General features: G+C 47.0%; 1 protein-coding gene across 1 annotated transcript in view; it reads left to right on the top strand.

The window, feature by feature from the left end:
- The first annotated feature begins 3,809 nt into the window (after positions 1-3,809).
- ARHGEF1 (Rho guanine nucleotide exchange factor 1) overlaps positions 3,810-6,000 on the top strand; it is a 207,644-nt gene continuing 205,453 nt past the window's right edge. Inside the window, exon 1 of the mRNA XM_033962587.1 lies at positions 3,810-3,934. The gene's annotated coding sequence lies outside the window, so the exon portion shown is untranslated. The remainder of the gene's footprint in view (positions 3,935-6,000) is intronic.

Below are 6,000 nucleotides of genomic sequence, written 5' to 3'. Positions count from 1 at the left end.
AGCTGAAATAGGAAGGTTTTAAGTTTGATTTTTAAATGTGTCGAGGGATTCTTCAAGGCGGAGGTGTAATGGCAGAGAGTTCCAGAGAGCAGGGGCTTAGCGGAAAAGATGATGTTTCGAGTAGAGAGTTGCGCGGGGACAGAAATCCCACCCATCCCTGCCAGGACCCTCTCCGTCCCCACCTGTCCCCGCAAGGAATTACCTCCATCCTCGCCCATCCCCATAAAAAGCAGCAATTACTTCTGACAGGATCATCAATTCCAGTTTCTTTTGTGTTTGCGCTGCCGTTTTCCTTGTGGAATCTCTTTGGTGGAACCCTTTTTTTGTTTTCTGTTCAGGTAATTAACTTATAAACCCCCTTTTTTACTAAGGCTGACGTGTCCATTATATTATACTAGTATTTTAGCCCGTTACATTAATGGGTGCTAGAATATATGTCTGTGTGTCTTTATTTCTGTCTCTCTCTCCCTCCCGCTGTCTGTCTCTCTCCCTGGCCCCCTTTGTCTGTCTGTCTTTCTGTGTCTCTCCCTGCCCCTGTGTCTTTCTTCTTTTCTTTCTATTTATCTGTCTCTCTCCCTGCCTCCTATGTAGCAGCATTTCTCTCCCACCACTTCCCTGTGCAGCAGCCACAGCAGCATTCCCTCCCCCTCCATTTCCCTCCCCCACCACTTCCCTGTGCAGCAGCAGCAGCATTTCCCCTACCCCCCCCTTTCCCTTCCCGCGGTCTGGCCGGCTCCCTTACCGCCCCCCCTTCCCTTCCCGCGGTCCCGACAAACCTTCCGATTCCAGCAGCGTCTGCAGCACTGTACACATGCTTCTTTGGGGCCTTCTACTGCCCAGCAAATCAGGGCAGTAGAAGGCCCCGAAGCAGCGTTTGTAGAGTGCTGCAGATGCTGTTTGAATCGGAAGGTTTCAGGACCCGAAGTGAGCTCTGGGGGTTTTTAAGTCCGTTGGGGGGGGGGAGGGGAGGAGAGCAACTCCTCTCCCTTCCAGCTCCGTGCTTCTTTGCTTTATCCTTCAAACGGCAAGAGCTGCTGCGGCCGACAGGCTCCGCGCCGCCACGCGCATGCGCACTCCTACCTGTGGGTCCCTACAGCGCATGGAAAACTGGAGCACGCAGGTGGGAGTGTGCATGCGCGCTTAGGGCTTTATTATATTAGATGGACGAACCCTGCTTCCAAAGCCTTCCATCCCTGTGGGAGTCTCTTTGGCTAGAGGGGGGTCCCCGTGGGAGTCCCGCGGGTCAGAGGGGAGTCCTGTGGGAGTTCTGTGGGTTAGGAGAGATTCCCGCGGGACCCCCGTGGGACCCATGGGATTCCCGCAATCCCCATTCCCGTGCAGACCTCTAGTTTCGTGTATAGTAAAGTTCATGATTGGGGGAACAGTCAGCAGATTCTGATTGGTGGATCTCAGGGCCCGTAAGGATGCGTAAGGGATGAGATATTTGTCCAAGGCTGGGGAGTGAGTGTTTTATGGCAGTGTTTTGGATCAGTTGTAGTGGACGGATTTCTTTTTGAGTTATACCATGATTTAATGAGTTGCAGTAATCAGTATGCCTAGAACCCACCAAAGAGTTAATCCTGCCCTACTCCCCCCCCACGTGGCCTAGAACCCACCAAAGAGTTAATCCTGCCCTACCCCCCCCTCCACACACATACACGTGGCAGAGGGTTGCTAACTAGCTTTATTTATTTCAGGACAGGTTGAGCCAGTACTGGTTTTACCACGTTACATGCAGGGATTTGTAGTTTTAATTACCATAAGGTCCAAAAAGGACTACTAGTCCCAGGACTGCATTAGGGCAGTGACTCCCAAATCAGTCCTGGGGGACCTCTGGCCAGTAGGGTTTTCAAAATATTCACAATGAATATGCATGAGGTGTGTATTCAAGGATATCCTGCAAACCTGTCTTGATTATGGATTTCTCAAAATAGGTTTGGAACTATCAGTACACTAGACTGGCTTGTCCTGAAACATTGGAACCAGTTAGCAACCTGGAGCTGTACATATAAAGGTCCACAGTTCTGTAATATAGCTCTATGCATCTGCCAACACTAGGAATAGCATATTTTTTTCTAGAATGGGGGAAGGTATGACCACATCAGTTCTCTAGAGCAACTTAGCATATGAAGGACAGGAGTCTGTCCTTGATAGAATATGAAAACAAAGCTTTCAATTCTCAAGGCAATACTTTAACAGTTGCTGTATGAAGGTATTAGTTCCAACGATTCTCATAACATAGTAGCAGAGTAAATGACAGTACTGTAGATGAAAGAGAAAGTCCTGATAGCAGTTAATTGAAAGATGAAAGAGCAGCCTGGAAAAACTGGACACTTCTCAAACATCTGTGGGTGAGCTGAGCACAGAACAGTGTGGACTTGGAGTTCTGTGTCCTACAATGAAACTTAGTTAAAAGTAACAGGTTACATAGTATGATATCCTATTATATATTAACCAGCTACATTCCTTTATATTTTACTTACTAGCCTAACAGGAAGGTAATGAATTTTGGAAAGGAGTGAGCAATATCACCCCCTACGCACACATATTTATTTTACAGTAGCTAAGCAATCTAGTTTTGGTCTTCTCCTAGTCTTTTTTTTCTTTTCAATCTTTATTTACTTGAGTGTTTAGTCTATTCATTTTGAATAATTCAGTGTTGGTTACAACAAAACATAAATATTTCCAGAAATTTAGTAACAACCCTCGTTTATTACACACACACAAAGTAGTCAACAACAATTTTAACAGTACAGAAGAGCACTAGAATGGATAAAGGGAGAGTTGCCTACAGACTTTCCCCTCTAACCAGATCCAAAATAGAAAAGTCCTTAAGGGTTCATCTTTGTCTTTGGGGGATTATTCACAAGGATTTAATTTTTATTGTTTGGACTTTATATCATTGTTATTCTAAGATATAAGCAGTGATCTTTATTAATATTGTTATTGCCTTGGTTTTACTGAATGATCACAATTATAATTGGAAAGTTATGAGAAATATATTTATTATTATTTTATTGGGATAACATTTTCTTTCTTATGGACTAGGAGGGGGTATTGAAAAGTTCTCAGCCCATCCAATCAACCTCCTAAATTCTGAGCGTTATTTTGCTACTGTAGCTGAAAAGAGTGTTAGCTTATTTCGCTAAGTGCCAATTTGCAGAAACGAAATTCTCTGGGTTTTTTTTTAAACATTGTTTCAGATCAGAGATTGAACCATGTCCATATCCACATCATTCTCATCTTTGGTTGGGCTGAGAATTTTTCAGCACCCCACCGCTCGTATTTTGGCAGTTAACTTGGCAACTTTCTCCTGTTTCTTGGGGGCTGTCAATTCATTCGGAACCAGACTATATTGGTTTCCCCACTATTTTTATTACCCGCCATACCCGGTCAGCGATCGGAAGCGGGAAGCCAGAAGCCTCAGATGTGGCTTGAACCCAGTTAACGGGGGGACACAAAGTTTGTCCACTTGGTGCCACTGTTGAGCAACATCTCAGATTCCCTTTCTAGGGAAGGGCTGTGCGTTGCGGCCCCTCTACGGCACCCCAGTTTCCAGTAGCCAGGGGAAAGGTGACCCGAAAACGAAGTACAAGTTCCCAATATGTATTATGAAGTGACGGGGATCCATCACAAGCACATATAGATTTGCTGTGGCTACCTCCGACCCCAGCATCAAATGGTGCTCAAACAATACATCCTGCACACACAACCATTTCCCTACCGGGCAGAAACGCGCCCAACTGCGCCGAAGCGTGAGGTGGGGGCGTGGCCACAGGGAGGGGCGGAGCGTCGGGTGGGGCAGCGCGCAGTGGTGGACGGGATTGTGGCAGACTGGACTTCCAGGTCGCCGAAGGAAAGTCTGCGGCTGGCGAGGGAGGAAATAGCGGCGCCCCCGGCCTGGGGAGCTGACCCTGGACTGGGAGAGTGCACGGTATGGAGTCTTTTCCGTATAATAGCACGGGCGCTGTGCGGAGTGTTAGGATAGGCGGTACTGTGGACGGGGTGCGGGACGGTGATATGCTTCCAGCGGTGTTAGACTGTTATTATTGCATTGAGTGCTGGCAGGATGAGGAACGCTGGATCAGGCCTCGTATTTATTCCGTGTAGTATAAAGATGTTTACAGATAAAGACCTACTTTGGCCTATCTAGTTGTCTTGGGCAACACTTCTCTAGCCTGGGTTATTTCTCTGGCCAGCTCTTTACCCTGCCCATCGAGGAAGTCTCCCAGCTGGCAGCTGTATAACTTGACCGTCAGTTAGGGATTGCTTTTTAGTACTATTAGTTGAAAAGTGTTACTAAGCCATCCAGCTGTCTATTCTAGGCAGTTTGCCACCTCAGTTTGTTACTTATAGACAATTGCACATGAGGCTGAACCAGTGCCCTGCTGTCATTCATACTAGTCACCCTTGCCACACATTCCTGGAATCTTGATGCAGTTCTAGCCCTCCACTGGAAGTCGTGAGTGCATGTATGTATTGGTAATGTCCCATGCTTGGCCACTCTATCAATCTGAGTATTTGGGAACATTTGTTTCCATAGGTGGCATGTATGGGGAGACTAGATAGCACATGACAGCAGACTATAAATCCTACATCTGTTTCATAGTAACATAGTAGATGACGGCAGATAAAGACCCGAATGGTCCATCCAGTCTGCCCAACCTGATTCAATTAAAAACATTTTTTTCCTTAGCTATTTCTGGGCAAGAGTCCAAAGTAAAGGTCTGCACGGGAATGGGGATTGCGGGAATCCCCCCTAACCCATAGGACTCCCATGGAGACCCCCCTCTGGCCCACGGGACTCCCACGGAGATGGAAGGCTTTGGAAGCAGGGTTTGTCCATATAATATAATGGACACGTCAGCCTTAGTAAAAGAGGGGGTTTATAAGTTAATTACCTGAACAGAAAACAAAAAAAGGGTTCCACCAAAGAGATTCCACAAGGAAAACAGCATCGCAAACACAAAAGAAACTGTGGAATTGATGATCCTTTCAGAATTAATTGCTGCTTTTTATGGGGACGGGCGGGCATGGAGGTAATTCCTTGCGGAGATGGGTGGGGACGGAGAGGATCCTGACGGGGCCGGGTGGGGACGGAGAGGATCCTGATGGGGACGGGTGGGGATGGAGAGGATCCTGGCAGGGATGGGTGGGATTTCTGTCCCCGTCTCTCTAGTCCAAGCTCTACCCGGTATTGTGTTTGGGTTTCAGCTACTGAAGTCTCCATCAAAGCTCACTCCAGCCCATCTACACCCTCCCAACCATTGAAGCCCTCCCCAGCCCATCCTCAACCAAAAGGCTATATAAAGACACAGACCGTGCAAGTCTGCCCAGTACTGGCCTTAGTTCTTCAGTATTTACTACCCTGTTTCCCCCCAAGTAAGACCTATTCTAAAAATAAGCCCTAGCGTGATTTATAAAGATACTCCTAATATAAGCCCTACCCCAAAATAAGATCGATCCCTGACACTCCTTGACTCCATCCCTGACACTGGTGCTGCCTGATTCACTGAAAAAATCAGACTCGTAAATTCAGCAACCCCCACCCCTGCAGCTTTAGGAGGCCTTGGAGTGGAGGTATGTCAGTCTCACGGTGGGAGGGTCAGTGGAGTTCTGCTGCATAAGGGGATGGGTGAGAGGGGAGGAATGATCCTGCACATGGGGGGGGGGGGGGGAGAGAGGGAAGAAAGGAAAAAGAAAGAATTGGGATAGAGGAGATGAAGGGAGAGATGATTGTAGTAAAAAAATAAGACATCCCCGAAAATAAGCCCTAGTGCGTTTTTGGGACTCAAAATTAATATAAGACACTGTCTTATTTTCGGGGAAACATGGTATTGTTTCAGATTTTATCTAGATCCTCTGTGTTCATCCCATGCTTTTTTGAACTCTGTCACCTTTTTCCTCTCCACTACCTCTCTTGGGAGTGCATTACACCTTAGTCCTTGCTCTTTTCTTTGCCCTACCTCCTCTTTGCTTTCCCTTAGCAGTAGTGGGCCT

This window comes from Geotrypetes seraphini, chromosome 11 (assembly GCF_902459505.1).
Source record: "Geotrypetes seraphini chromosome 11, aGeoSer1.1, whole genome shotgun sequence".
Taxonomy (NCBI): Eukaryota; Metazoa; Chordata; class Amphibia; order Gymnophiona; family Dermophiidae; genus Geotrypetes; species Geotrypetes seraphini.
The sequence above is the reverse complement of the archived record's forward strand: the minus strand, read 5'-3'. Positions and strand labels throughout refer to the sequence as shown.